This window comes from Panthera tigris, chromosome A2, assembly GCF_018350195.1.
Source record: "Panthera tigris isolate Pti1 chromosome A2, P.tigris_Pti1_mat1.1, whole genome shotgun sequence".
Lineage (NCBI taxonomy): Eukaryota > Metazoa > Chordata > Mammalia > Carnivora > Felidae > Panthera > Panthera tigris.
This window is the reverse complement of record NC_056661.1, coordinates 94798606-94813946: the sequence shown is the minus strand read 5'-3', so window position 1 is coordinate 94813946 and position 15341 is coordinate 94798606. Positions and strand designations below refer to the sequence as shown.

General features: G+C 38.6%; 2 protein-coding genes across 7 annotated transcripts in view; one reads left to right on the top strand and one right to left on the bottom strand.

Moving 5' to 3' along the window:
- The window catches only part of ANKIB1 (ankyrin repeat and IBR domain containing 1), a 142095-nt gene extending 132422 nt beyond the window's left edge, over positions 1-9673 (bottom strand). For 2 of the 3 annotated variants that reach the window (XM_007076713.3, XM_007076714.3), the window contains exon 1: positions 9372-9673. The gene's annotated coding sequence lies outside the window, so the exon portion shown is untranslated. Of the gene's footprint in view, positions 1-6693; positions 6790-9371 lie in introns of all 3 variants that reach the window. The other variant, XM_042966256.1, reaches the window with a different exon arrangement.
- Positions 9674-9957: 284 nt separating this feature from the next.
- KRIT1 (KRIT1 ankyrin repeat containing) overlaps positions 9958-15341 on the top strand; it is a 41000-nt gene continuing 35616 nt past the window's right edge. The window contains exon 1 of one of the 4 annotated variants that reach the window (XM_007076717.3): positions 9958-10278. The gene's annotated coding sequence lies outside the window, so the exon portion shown is untranslated. Of the gene's footprint in view, positions 10427-15180; positions 15251-15341 lie in introns of those variants that run through there. The other 3 variants (XM_007076716.3, XM_007076715.3, XM_015535112.2) reach the window with 3 other exon arrangements.

Sequence of the window (15341 nt, the reverse complement as noted above, 5' to 3'; positions counted from 1 at the left end):
GGAGGGGCAAAGAGAGACGGGGGGGGGGGGGGGGGGGGGACACAGGATCTGAAACAGGCTCTGCGCTGACAGCAGAGAGCCCAAAAGCAAGGCTTGAACTCATGAACCGTGAGATCATGACCTGAGCTGAAGTCCAATGCTTAACAGACTGAGCCACCCAGGCACCCTGATTAACACATATTTCATACGTTATGTGTATTATATACTGTATTCTTGCCATACAGTAAGCTAGAGAAAAGAGAATGCTATTAAGAAAATCATAAGAAAAACACATTTATAGAACTTTACTGTATTTATCCCAAAAAATCCACATATAAGTGGGCCTGTGTTCAGATCCATGTTATTCAAGTATCAACTGTATTTATCCAAGTGTATCAACTTACAAGTAAGAAAATTGGGGCCTACAGACATTACATGGCAAGTACATCCTAACAGAGGTGGACAGACACCAAAGGATAAAATTATCGTCTCCAGTCATCTCTACCTGGACTGAGTCAAAATAGTTCCTCTAACAGATTTAAATAAAGGCATTAGAAAGACTGAAAGAAATACAAGATAATCTTTACTTTTCCAACTGTTTTCTGGAAATACAAATAAATACATCATCAAAAACCATCATTGATGGGGCACCTGGCTGATTAAGCTGATTAAGCATCCAACTCTTGGGTTTTGGCTCAGGTCATGATCTCAAGGTTTGTGAATTCCAGCCCTGAACCGGGCTCCATGCTAACAGCGACAGCAAGGGCCTGCTTGGGATTTTTCTACTCCCCTTCCCTCTTTGCCCCTCCCCACTTGCGCACATTGCTCTCTCTCTCAAAATAAATAAATAAACTTGAAACAAAGAAACCCATCACTGCTTTATTTCCTTGCAATAGTGATGTCTTTTTCTCATTTTGTGCTCTATATACTAACTGGAGAAAAAGACCCTTAACATTAATAGGAACACTCTGCAGCTATCTAGTGAGGTGGCATGCTGCACGCACCAGAATCTTGTCCTCCACTGTCCTATCAGTTCAATACTAAATTTCCCAGAAATGAATCTCAAGACTGTTTACAGCAACTATTTCATTCAGATAATGTGGCAATTTTTCTGACCAACACTTACCTTCCTGGTTATACCCCATTCAACACAGAGACTGCCTGGAGAAAACTAGAGTGTAGCTCCTTTGATACTCTGTGCCCCAAGTTGAAAACCATTTTTTAAATTTATTTTAAAAATTTTGTTTAAGAGACGAAACAGATGAACATAAGGGAAGAGAAACAAAAATAATATAAAAACAAGAAGGGGGACAAAACATAAGAGACTCTTAATATGGAGAACAAACAGAGGGTTACTGGAGGGGTTGTGGGAGGGGGGATGGGCTAAATGGGTAAGGGGCACTAAGGAATCTACTCCTGAAATCATTGTTGCACTATACGCTAATTTGGATGTAGATTTAAAAAAATAAAATTTAAATAAAATTAAAAAAAAATTTGTTTAAAGTTTTATTTATTTATTTTGAGATACACAGAGAGTGCATGAACTGGGGAAGGGCAGAGAGAGGGAGAGAGAGAATCCTAAACAGGCTCTGCACTGCCATTGAGGAGCCTGACGGCGGGGCTGTAACTCACAAACCATGAGATCATGACCTGAGCTGAAATCAATAGATGGACACTTAACCAACTGGGCCACCCAGGTGCCCCAAGCTGAAAACCATTTTAATTGTACTCTAATCTTATTTCACAAGGGTTCTGCGGTAACTTACAAGCAACATTCTGATAAATAAGTTAAGGGGAATTAAGTGTTGTGGAAGGTAGCACAGCCTTCCACGTGGAAAGAATATGAGCTTTGGAGCCACGAAGATCTACTGGGTTCACGTTTTATTTCTAGTCCTTAGTTGCCCTCATTTTAAAGGACAGAAGCCATAATATTAGCATTCTGCCTTACATTGTTGATATATTTAAGTTTTTAGTTATTTTAAAATATAAACATCTTGAGAACAGGAAGTACATTTTATATATCTCTGTATCACTCACATCATATCCACATAGGTGTTCAACAGATATTTAACTAATATGGAATAGATTTTATTATTATTTTTTATAGTAAGCTCCCTGCCCAGCATGGGGCTCAAACTCATGACGCTGAGAGTTACATGTTCTACTGACGGAGCCAGCCAGATAGCCCTAATATGGAATAGATTTTAATATATCAGATAAAACTCCTAATAAGTGCCCTTGCTTCCAGATTCCACTCCCTAAAGCACCCTCCCCCTCAACTACAACTAGCTTACCTTTATCAAAAGACACATCTGATTTTGTCCAGTTCCATTTTAAAACTTTCCCAAGGCTCATAGCCTTTAAGAAATTAAGGGAAAGTCTCTGCCCAAACCAGAATTTATCTCATCCTACCCTATCTCTTATAACTCAGGCCCACTTCTGAATTACTGAAGCTCCTGGAATGTTCTTCCCATGACCCTAACATGCTCCTCTTTAATAGGCTAACGTCTACCAGTCATTCAGGTCTCAAAAGCCACAGTTCCTCAACTCTTAACATAGTTAGATGTCCTGCCTCCCTAACTTGATAATACACCCAACTTACCATCTAATACTGAATATGTACTAGAAATGTATCTACTATCTACTATCTAGTATCTACTAATACTAGAAATGTTTATTCTGCTTCTCCAATTATCTGTAAACTTTTTGGGGACAAGGGTCACACTGTACTGAGTTTTATATGCACTGTTTATCATAGTTACTGACACATAAAACACCTTTAATTAAGATTTATTGAACATAATGATAAAGTCCAATGTTCTCAAAATCATTAGTTTCCAATTTGATAATATAATCATGTTTATTTCCCTGTCTATAAATAATTTTGGGGGGAAAAAACCATAGCTGCCTAGTAGGTTAAAGAAAAAGATTCTGGTGCCTTATTCTGTACATACATTTATTATGACAAAGAAGAAAAAATGAGCATTATTACTTTCAAAGAACAGAGAAAATATTTCACAAGAACTTGTTATTATCAGGGGACCTGCTTTGTGCTGGCCTCATCCCCAGAAAAGAGAAGGCATTTATAAACATGGAAAGAAAGAAGGTGAGAAAAAATCCTGGAGTATTAGACTGGAATTGGAAGTACAGGGACGAACTTATGGTTTTATAAAATATACACCTAGATACAGAAAAAATTATGGATATATATGTATGTATTACATATGTGTGCATGTATGCAAACCATACTTGCGTAGTCACACATTTCCTAGTCCCTATAAGTAATGACACCCCAGAAAGCAAGAGCACACTAAGCCCCTAAATCTTTTTTAATTTTCTTTAATGTTTTTATTTATTTTTGAGACAGAGAGAGACAGAGTATGAACAGGGGAGGGGCAGAGAGAGAGGGAGACACAGAATTCAAAGCAGGCTCCAGGCTCTGAGCTGTCAGCACAGAGCCTGAAACGGGGCTCGAACTCACAGACTGTGAGATCAAGACCTGAGCTGAAGTCGGACACTTAACCGACTGAGCCACCCACATGCCCCTAAGCCCCTAAATCTTTGTTTTTAAATACCATCTTTTACAAAAACAAACAACAATGACAAAGACCAAACAGGGCTCCTTGGAGATATGGCTGATTCCAGGGCTAGACCAGGCAAAGTACAGAATGAACAAGGAACAGCATGTTCTGCCAGAAATGCAGAATGAATGAGATGGGAGAATGATAAATAGGCAAATAAGCCAGCTTGAAGGGGCTCCCATGGGTTAAGTCAGGAACAATTTAAACAGCAAAGTAAGTAATAATAGTAACAAATCACAACAAATTAAATAAAATTGAAATCCATGAGTCCTTACTGATTTAATACACAAATGGGGGAGAAAGGAACGTTCCACCTTACAAAAAAATACCAACTAATACAAGTAGAAGGAATAATAGAAATAGAGGAATATCATTTGGCAATCATCATGTAAGTGGTTAATTAAGGTGAGAGCCTTCACTGATACCCACATTAAGGCTAGTAGTACAGATGTCTGATGAGAAACAAGATGCTGGCATAATTTTGGAATACCTCTCCACAAATACTGATCAAATGCAAAAGGATTTCAATATGATCAAGGTTTTAATCACCAACAGTGGCAAGGTTTGACATCATATGCCTCTGGATGCAATGCACTAAGAAGGGGACAGACCTATTTCTGTGGTATTCCTGGCCAGGAATGCATGAACTGATTGGAGTCATGAGGAAATATTACACGAACCTAGGCTGAGGGTCATACAGAATGTAGGGCCTGTGCTTCCTAAAACTGTCAAGGACAGGAAAGACAGGGAAAAATGAGGCTGAAGAAGTCTGAAGAAACATGACAACTAAATGTAAAATGTATTCCTGAACAGAATCCTGAACCAGAAAAGAATGAGATATTGCTCGGATTGTCAATGAAATATAAATTGGTTCTTTGCACTAGATGGTAGTGTTGTACCAATGCTTATTTTCTGATTTAGAGGGTTATATGTTGGTTATATAACAGAGTAACTTGTTTTTGAAAAATAGACACTATAGTGTTTACAGGTGCTGGGACAGTATATCTGCTGCTTGCTCCAAAATGTTTAGAAAAAGGCTAATACAGGATAAATATATATATATATATTTTTACACACATATATACACACGTATGTAGCATTATGTATGGAAACAGAGGACTGGCAATAAAAGAAATGCAGTAAAATATTAACAATGGTGAAATGTGAGGGAAGGGAATATAGGAGTTCTTTGCTATCTTCTGGCATCTTTCTGCAAGTCAGAGAAAGTTACCTTTTCTGTAAATCACTTTTTTCTGCCAGAGGCCAGAAAACAGAATAAAAACCCTGGCCTAATATGTTTATTTACATACTTTCCTTTATAATACTCTGAGGGGATAGGTTAAGAAGGAGGACAATGTTTTTTAGGCTTATTTGGAAAAGAGCATCATTGAGTTTTTAAATGAAGTTTCCTCTCTTCGTAGATTTTCAACAGGCATTTTACAGTTCAATGAAGAAAGGAATCTTGACTTACTCATCTTTATGGTCCTAACACCTAATGCATTTATAATTTAGTCACTATTATATACCGGAACAGGAATTCTCAACATTGTTCTAATCAGAAAACAGTGACCTGAGTAACAAGAATTCTGCTACACAGAAAGGGAAAAACTGTCTATGTCAAGTGAAAATATGTCTGAGAACAGGAAAACAGCAAGGATTATCTTTCTTAGGAACTTGAAGGAGGATTATCTGCTCTATAGTCCTAAAAACAGAAGAATGTGTAACCAGTAGCAAAGGCCTTAACTTAAAGAATGGCAAACTGCTGGGAGTTTATGGTAAAAACAAAACAAACCAAACATACAAACAAAAACAGAATAAAATGTTTAGAATAGAAGTGAGGTTTTTGGAGAAAACAATGGACAGTGGAAGATCATCTTTAAAAAAAAATGTGAGGGTGGGACGTGTGGGTGGCTCAGCTGATTAAGCATCTGACTTCAGCTCAGGTCATGATCTCATGGTTGATGAGTTTGAGCCCTGCATCAGGCTCTGTGCTGCCAGCACAGAAGCTGCTTCAGATCCTCTACATCTCTCTCTTTCTCTGCCCCTCCCTGCTTGTGTGCACGCTCTCTTTCTTTCTCTCAGAAAAATAAAAACATTAAAAAAAAACCCCTTTTTTTTAATGTTAGGAGAGTCTTGGTGGCTCAGTAGGTTAAGCATCAGATTCTTGATTTCAGCTCAAGTCACACGGTCTCACAATTCAAGAGACTGAGCCCCGTGTCCCGTGTTGGGCTCTGCACTGACCATGCAGAACTTGCTTGGTATTCTCTTTCTCCCTCTCTCTCTGGCCCATTTCTCATTTCTCAAAATAAATAAATAAACATTAAAAAAAAAGTGAGACTTTGGAAAATGATTAGATAGAACTATATTAAATCATTAGGATAAACCATATATATTTAAAGATTTTTAAACCTGAAGGAATACATTTTCACTGAAATGTATTCAAACCTTCAAGACATCAGACAGTTGTCAAAGTTAAACTCAAAACTTAAAAAGCTGAATAGATTTCATATAGCTCAACATCCTATCTTTCCTGGAGAATTTTTTTGGTACATTTTATAAGCTGTTGATCCCATTGCTAAACTAGAAGAAAAAAGAAGTTATGTACCTGAAGATCTATAATACGATTAACCATAATGGACTTCCAAATTATCTTTTCGAAGGTTTCAATAACTACTGAAAATTATATTTATAGTACATAACTCATCTGCTTTAGAAAATAAAAGATATTAATACCTTAAGAAATGAGAATTTTTCTATTCAAAGCATTAGAGAATTAAAAATTGCTATATCTATATTACAACTTCTTTTCCTGATAGAGGAATCTAGCATATTACGAGTAAAACAACATTCAGTATTACTATAAATCAGAATCTGTATGGTTTTTAAATGGAGGTAAAACACTTCTTATGACTATTATACGAATTGAATGAAATTATGTATATAAAGCATTTAGCATGGTGGCTAGTGTGAGTCAAGCACTCAGTAAATGGCATTAAATGTGTTTATTCTCATAGAAATGATGTGAAACAACCCTGAAATATGGTGAAGTGACTTCAAAACCTATTAGAGATGTCTATAAAGGCAGATGGATAGAATCTAGACTGACAAATTCGATAAGGAAAGGAATTCTTACTTAAACTTGTAGTCCCAGAATCTAACAGTGCCTGGCACACATAGTAGGCATTCAATAAAGGTTTACTGACATGAAGTGAATATGAAAGGAAGTTATCTGTAAAAGAAAAAAAGAGGTAGCATGAGATTGTCTGAAAAATAAGCTTACAGTCCAAGAATTACTATTCCCTAAGCAAGTCACTTTGAGAAAGTAAAGAAAATACAGAAACATTTTTAGAACCATGCATAGAAACTCCTCTGACTGGCCTTTTAAATAATAACAGAGTCACTCTCAAGTCTGTTTTGGCAAATGTGTCACATATGAAGTCTAATATTATAGAAAAATATTTTTAGGGGTGCCTAGTTTGCTTAGTCGGTTGGGCAGCCGACTACAGCTCAGGTCATGAACTCACTGTCTGTGAGTTCGAGCCCCGCATTGGGCTCTATGCCGTGAGCTCAGAGCCTGGAGCCTGCTTCCAATTCTGTGTCTCCCTCTCTCTCTGCCCCTTCCCTGCTTGCTCTCTGTCTCTGTCTCTGTCTCCCTCACAAAAATAGTAAACATTAAAAAAAATTTTTTTAATAAAAATAAATAAAAAAAGAAAAGTATTTTTAAATTTCATCTAAATAACTGTTGTATCCATCCTCAAAGAGTGAAAAAGCACCCACGGCACTGAGAAATATTTTCTAAATTCCATTCAAGGAGAATCAGATAAGCTTAATTCAAGTTTTTCCATCTATTTATACAGAAAAATTACCTCGGAACTTTTACTTACAAGTACATTGTAAATATACATATTTCACTTTCACAAATTCATCTTGAAAATCAATTGTCAAAAGTGAGCAGTGCTACCGGAATACAAAAGAGTAGCTAACGAACTTTTCTCCCTTGTCTCAGCAGCCACCTGTTAGAGCTCATCCTGATGGCACAATCTGCATGGTTTTGCAACATTTTCATACTGAAAACTCTAAATTCTCAGTGCAGCTGGCAAAGAGAAAAGTATAATACGAAAATACAGTCCATCTTCCCCACTCTATTTCCAAAGATAATAGGAATCAATAGACTTTTTTTTTTAAAAAAGGCTTTTCTAAGTTATGGCCCATCACCTCACTTTTATTTGGAAACTGATCAATTTTATGCAAAGCAAATCACGTCTTTAATAATACACTCAGTGCTTGATTCTGAAACAAGCCAGTAAAGTACACTTCTAGACAGACAGCTGGAGCTACATCTCCTGAGCCTACTTCAAACTAAAATCTGTGAACAACGTGAAGTTACAAATCAAATAATAATCCAAAATCAATTGCTGGAAGAAGGTTTTGAAAACAACAATAAAAATCATCATTAAACACATCTACCTTTCCTAACAAAATGACTATGTCTTCAGGAAAAAAAAATGACAAAACTACCAGTTTACATCACAGAACAGTTTACAGAATAGTAACAAGGAACCTGCAATATGCAGAGAAAAATTATTCTTAAATTATTATTTGCTTCCTGCAGTGCCCTGTAAAGTGTCAAAAGCATGAAGGCCACTGACAATATTACAATTATTTTTTCATCTAATTTCTGGAAAGTTCTGCAGTGGCAGTTTAGAAAGCAAACTAAATTTTGAAGAGAAAAAATGCTTAGCCGGAAATCTGGAAATAAACATTTCGTTTATTTTTTACACTAAGAAGCAGTAAGGTCATAGGGGCCAAAATGTGTAATATCTGTAGGTGGCTGATCCAAATCAGTAAAAATGGGTCTCTCTGGAATTAAGGACTTAAAATAATATCTTACCAATACAATCTGACATGATCTTTAAAAATCACTTTTTTTAATCACTGACAATGCAAAACTTTCCAATACAAAATTTATTTCAACAAACACAAACACATACTTCATAAATTCAGAACTAAATGTAAATCCAAAACACTAAAAATTACTTAAAGACATGAAAAAACATATTTGAAACATCAGACTTTTGTTTTTACGTTCATTTCTTAGATCTACTAGCAAAGCTCTTCTGGAAAGGGTCTTCATTCCAATACAAGATTGTTTAATATGCAAATTCCGTGTGAATAGAGCTTTTGAGACTAATTCTTAAAACCTCCTTAGGAGATGCTTAATTACAGCTGTAGTTCCAATCTCCTGCGACTCAAACAGTAATGCACAGAAAAGAGCCTATACACAGTTACGGTGAGGAATGAAGGTCCAGGAGAGACCCATCCTTTTGTTTTGGTGGCAGACGCTGCAAAAATAAAGGTCCAATAGAGCTATCTGCACCTGTCCCCACCCATCACAACCCTACAGAGCACTTTCACCCATCCACTCAAGACCCTCTAGCTCACGAGATTTGCCCAACCCGTGGCTTTCCACGTCTGAAAGGATGGGCGGGGGAGGCTGCGAGGTCTGGGATACAGATAGAAAAAGGGGGAGAACACAGATCTTTGAGGACAGAGGGACAAGGAACTGCATCTGGACGAGGATGGGACGTGCCACGGAGACTTGCAAATTCACTGGGAGAAAAGCCCCATGGGACCAACAGAGGCTGTTGCCTATTCAAGGATGGGGACAGGCGGAGGTACAATCCTCCACAAGAGGAAGGAGACACATTTGTAAGAGACCCGGGAGGGCGTGGACTAGGCAGCGCCGAACTCAGAGCCCAAAAAGGATTGAGATAATCTCAAACACATTCGTATGGTGAAGCTGAGACTTACGGTTACTTCCCGGGCTGAGGATAAGGGTCAGGTGGACCCCGAAGCTCTGCAGTTCTGCCAAAGCCGTGGCCGCCTCAGCCTCTCGCGCCGAGCAGGTGACCTCAGGTACCCTCCCGCCCCACCCACCCAGGCGGGTGCCCCCTCCTCGCCGGCCGGAGTGCGCCGGGCAGAGGCTGCTGGGGCCGAGGGTGCGCACTAGAGGCCCGCGAGGAACGCTGCGTGAGACGGAGGCACCCGCGACGAGGCTCAGACTGGGCGGGCGCCCCCCATCCCTCTCTGGCCGCCTCGCCGCCTCACTCAAGAGAGGGGAAGAGGGGGCGGTGGCTTTTGCCTCCGCCTCGCGGTCAAGTCCGGCTCATGCTCCAGCCTTGCACGCGCGCACGCAGCCTGGGCCGCCCTCCTCCCCACCCCCGCCTCCGGCTCAGCCGCTAGCGTGTCGGCCGCTGCCACCCCCGTCCTCGAGCCGCCGGCACCACCAGCACCAGACAGCCCGCAGCCCCAGCGGGAAGCAGCAGGAACGGCAGCAGCTAACCCGTCGACCCGGAAGCTTTTCCGTCGCCAACCGCGACGCTGCGAGGCGCATAAACCCGGAAGTGATTTTCTCGCCCCGGTAGCGGCGATATGGAAATCAAAGGCTTTTGAAGACCTGGAAACCCTTACTTTCGGGAGAGTGTGATATGGTGCTGAGGTCCGAGTAGAGGGAAGGCCAATAAAGAACTAGGCGGCAAGAGTTTCTCCGAGTCCAGAGACTCGAGCGCTTGAGGCGCATTTTGGGAAGAGCGGCCGAACACTCCAGAAGGCTTCTGGTGGCTACGGAGGGTTTTCCTGTCACAGGAAGTTAGGCCTGGCTGCTGGGAAAGAGAAGGAAGGAGGAATGAGAAAGCGGTGACAGCACCCCGCCCCGCAGGTGACTGTCCCACCCAGTGAGTTGAATGTAGAGGTCCTGGAAGTGCTCGGCCGCCCGCACGGGTGAGACGAGGAGGAGCGAGAACCAGATTCCCGCGAGGGAAAACAGAGGTGGGAGGCTGAACTACCTCCACATCTAGTTTCTCCAGGCAAGGAATTTATTTCTTAAAAGTAGTAACAAAGAGGCCAGAGCCACTTCTGGGGTGGCAGCTCTTTGAGCAAAGAGACGTGCACGTCCTTTCCCGGTAGTGGACGTTGGGTGGTGGCGGAGGAAAAATCTGGCAGAATGTTGGAGATTTTGTTTTTGTTTTTGTTTTTGTCATTTCGGGGAGGCGATTCACAACTTGTCATTCCAGCTCATCTAACCTCTTAACACTTCTATCTTTTGAGGCTTTGGGCTTTCTCTGCTTTTTATTTATGGTGTATTTATCTTTAAAAGAAATCATTGATCTAGCTGGCCTAACTCAGGATCTCACTCCCATTCCCTTCTGACTCGCTTAGAGAACTTGTGCGCCTTCACAATTTGTTTGCAAATGCTTCTTTCTCTTTGAATCTATAGTCTCTTAACTGCCTTGGTGGCCTCATCTTATTTGGGGGAAATGACAAAAATTCAAATATGTTTTCAAAAAAGTATAAAAACGATTCATTCCATGATCTTCTCCAGCCCTCACACCATGCTTTACTGTTAGTTGGTTCACCTAAATATTGGGTTGCAGAACTATAGTGGCAGCTGATACACAGCATATTTAGTACACTATGTATGAAATTATGCTCCCCCAAATAACCTTAAGTAACATTGGTGTTCACTGTAGGATTTCATTTGGTTCCCAATGTCAGTATTACTTAGTTCCTTCTGTATTAGCCATATTTAGTGTAATTGCCTTCAAAAGCAATTTGAAGATTATTAAATATCTTAAGTTACAGAACGGAATGCCACTTAACAGAAAGAAAGTCTTTGAAAATTATCAGTGACACTTGTTGACCTTGATAAGTGATGATTAGAATTGGTGGGAGGGACAAGGAGAAAGCAAGCTTACTTAGAAGTAGCACCAATGGCTATTTTCTGTTCTACTTTATTAATAATTCCTCTCTTTTTAGCAAAAGGATGAGATTTCTATGGTCAATAAATCCCTATGGAGGAATTCTTACTGATAATTTAGTTGCCATCTCTTCTCTTTAACGTTATAATGCTATAAAATAGTGAATTGTTCCAAGAGAATAGGGAAGGGTCAAATAACTTAGCTACTCTACCTCAGCTTTTTTCCTGTAACATGGGGATAACAGTAATAATACCTATTTCATCAGGTTTAGGGGGGAACAATGAATTAATGTATGTAAAGCATTTAACATAATGTCTAGTACATAGTAAGCATTGTAAGTGTTATTCACATTATTTTAAAAACATATTAAGCGTTATATTGAGAAAATGAAAGCAACAAAACCTAAGGACAACTTGATAAAATCACTTTGACTGGTGGGGATAAAAAATATGCTTTCTCAGTGATTTTCAACTATGTGAATAGAAACATTTTGTGGGTTTGGCTTGGTTTGGTTATTTCAAGTTGACGGGAGTTAAACAAAAGATTGAGAAACATTGTTTAAGGATGAAGAAAGGGGATCATTTTCTGTCTCAGGAACATTTTACAGAGACATAACGTGACATCCCAATTTTTGGTTTTTACTTATGAAGATATACTTTCTGATCACTGCTGGTAATTTCCTTTTTTTTATAAGTGAAATGTTTTATTACTTCTTTTAATTTAATTTTCTTTTTAAATTTACATCCAAGTTAGTTAGCATATAGTGCAACAATGATTTCAGGAGTAGATTCCTTAATGCCCCTTACGCATTTAGCCCATCCCCCCCCTCCCATAACTCCTCCAGTAACCCTCTGTTTGTTCATATTTTGAAGTCTCTTATGTTTTGTCTCCCTCCCTGTTTTTATATTATTTTTGCTTCCCTTCCCTTATGTTCATCTGTTTTGTCTCTTAAAGTTCGCATATGAGTGAAGTCATATGATTTTTGTCTTTCTCTGACTAATTTCACTTAGCATAATACCCTCCAGTTCCATCCACATAGTTGCAGATGGCAAGATTTCATTCTTTTTGATTACTGAGTAATACCCCATTGTATCTATATACCACATCTTTTTTATCCATTCATCCATTGATGGACATTTGGGCTCTTTCCATACTTTGGCTGTTGTTGATAGTGTTGCTATAAACATTGGGGTGCATGTGCCCCTTTGAAACAGCATACCTGTATCCCTTGGATAAATACCTAGTAGTACTGTTGCTGGTTTGTAGGGTAGTTCTATTTTTAATTTTTTGAGGAACCTCTATACTGTTTTCCAGAGTGGCTGCACCAGTTTGCATTCTTACCAGCAATGCAAAAGAGATCCTCTTTTTCCGCATCCTCACCAACATCTGTTGTTAGCCTGAGTTGTTAATGTTAGCCATTCTGACAGGTGTCAGGTGGTATCTCGTTGTGGTTTTGATTTGTATTTCCCTGATGATGAGTGATGTTGAGCATTTTTTCATGTGTCATTTGGCCATCTGGATGTCTTCTTTGGAAAAGTTCATGTCTTTTGCCCATTTCTTCACTGGATTATTTGTTTTTTGGGTGTTGAGTTTGGTAAGTTCTTTATAGATTTTGGATACCAACCCTTTATCTGATATGTCATTTGCAAATATCTTCTGTTCTGTCGGTTGCCTTTTAGTTTTGCTGATTGTTTCCTTCACTCTGCAGAAGCTTTTTATGTTGATGAGGTCCCAGCAGTTCATTTTTGCTTTTGTTTCCACTGTTGGTAATTTCTACTAGCGTGTACTTTGTAAACTGGTAAGTCATCTTGTCAACTTTGACTTCTGCTTACTAAATTTGCAATACCCATATTCACATGCTGAATCTTCTCTTCTTCTCCGGCGTAAAAGGCTCTAGTTTGTTCATCTGTACTCAATATAGCAAATGTTTTTTTTTTAAGTTTATTTATTTTGAGAGAGAGAGTCGGGGAGGGGCAGAGACAGGGAGAGACAGAATCCCAAGCAGGCTTTGTGCTTTGGATCCTCTGTCCCCTTTCTCTCTCTGCCCCTCTCCAGCTTGTTCTCTCTCTCTCTCTCTCTCTCTCTCTCTCTCTCATAAATAAACCTCTGTCTCCCCCCCCCCCCCCCCCCGTCTCACTCTCCCATAAATAAACCTAAAAGAAAATCATTCCTTTGGGGGAAAAAAAAGTATTTTTGATGTTTTGTTAAACAGAACTTTCTGGAATAGCAAAGAAATGTAACAAGCCTGCCCATGGGGACTAAATGGCATTTGTACACCTCCCCTTTTCCAAAGTGAAAACCAGAAATGCCCCTACATGCTTTCAAATGATCCCAGGTAGGGTACCACCCTTAGTTGAGAACCACTTCTATATATTTGTAAGACCTTATCGCTTGGAACATTATCAGTTATACCTAAGCATTTTTCAGAATAGAACGAGCCATAACAAAATGTCACCTATTTCCTGTACTTAGTCACTTGAACTTTTATCTAAAACTCAGTCTAAACATATTACTAACTGTAGTTATACCTTTCTCTATTATTTTTTAGCTCAAGTTATTCTTTTCCAGTCCCTCTGCATGTGTTTCTGCCTTAGCAGTTTTGCCTTGATATGTTAACAACTTTTGTTCTTTTCCTAACTTAATTAAGCCTTTGTTTTCTTTTTTCATGTCACTGAAAATGTGTGTATTTAAAATATTCAAGTATGAATATTTCTTGAAAATCAATTTTTAGAATCTTTGGAGGATATGTTAACATTAAATGATATAAAAACAAAATACCGTAACCCTCATGGTTGTGCCTTTTTTCTATTACATCACATTTGTTTATGTTTTAAAAGGTGAGTGGACTGTGTAGTACTATATATTCCAGAGAAATTATGAGTATTAATAAAGCATTTTCCTAGATTTTTAAAAATGTTTATTTATTTTTGAGGGAGAGAGAGAGAGAAAGAGACATAGAGTACGCATGAGGGAGGGTCAGAGAGAGAGGGAGACACAGAATCCGAAACAGGCTTCAGGCTCTGAGTTGTCAGCATAGAGCCCAACGTGGGGCTTGAACCAACGAACTGTGAGATCATGACCTGAGCCAAAGTCAGATGCTTAACCGACTGAGCCACCCAGGTGTACCCCTCCCCATTTTTTTAATGGAAGTTTATCAGCACAGGAATTGATTATTTTATATTGTGTCTAGAAGATTAAGGATTACTTGATTTCTCTTTTAGGTGCTTAACAGAAAAAAAGGTTTGTGTAATTATGCTACATATGTTATACAATGTATTCACAACACAGTGTCTTTTTTTTTTTTTTTAAACAACCAAGAAAGTGCTTGAAATTCAAATACTTTTTGGAAATTCACCAGTGGATACTTAAATTAGTCTGGGGAAAAGGTGTGTGTGTGCACACAAGCGTGTGCATGTGCATGTGTAAAATACATATTTGGAAGAAAAAGTTGGAGTTATCTAGGGAATTGATAATGGAAGTGGAAAAGATTCTTAAATCATCATCAGAAAGATTTTATCAACTGACCAAGTGTTTTTGATTCTGCAATAGGCATCTCCAAAGAAAATTTGTAAGGTATATTTTAGCTAATCCAAATGTCAAATATCGAAGTTCTTTCTAAAGATTTTGGAGAGAATGTCAATGGCAGCTGCCTATTTCCAGCTTCCAAGCTTTTAACAATATGACATTTACTGGTGTAATTTATAGAAAATAAGTGTGTAGAATTCTGAATTATTATCTCAGGTCATTATTTGCTTAGTATTTATAAGACATTTTATAATCTTTTTTTTTTTTTTTTTTTAGGTCCAAAAGGCAGATTCTTACACAGTTTAGACATACAAAATTAATATCTCCATTAAATTTTTTCACAGAAAAGGAAAAAAGGAACATGAGAAAATCTTAAAATTATAAGCTAAGATTTTGAATAGTTCAGTGGTAAGATCATCATCTCTGGTTTGCCTTTTAGGTAGTATATATATTCTAAGATAGAAAAATAAACACGTTATTTTTGAAATTGTTTTTCAAA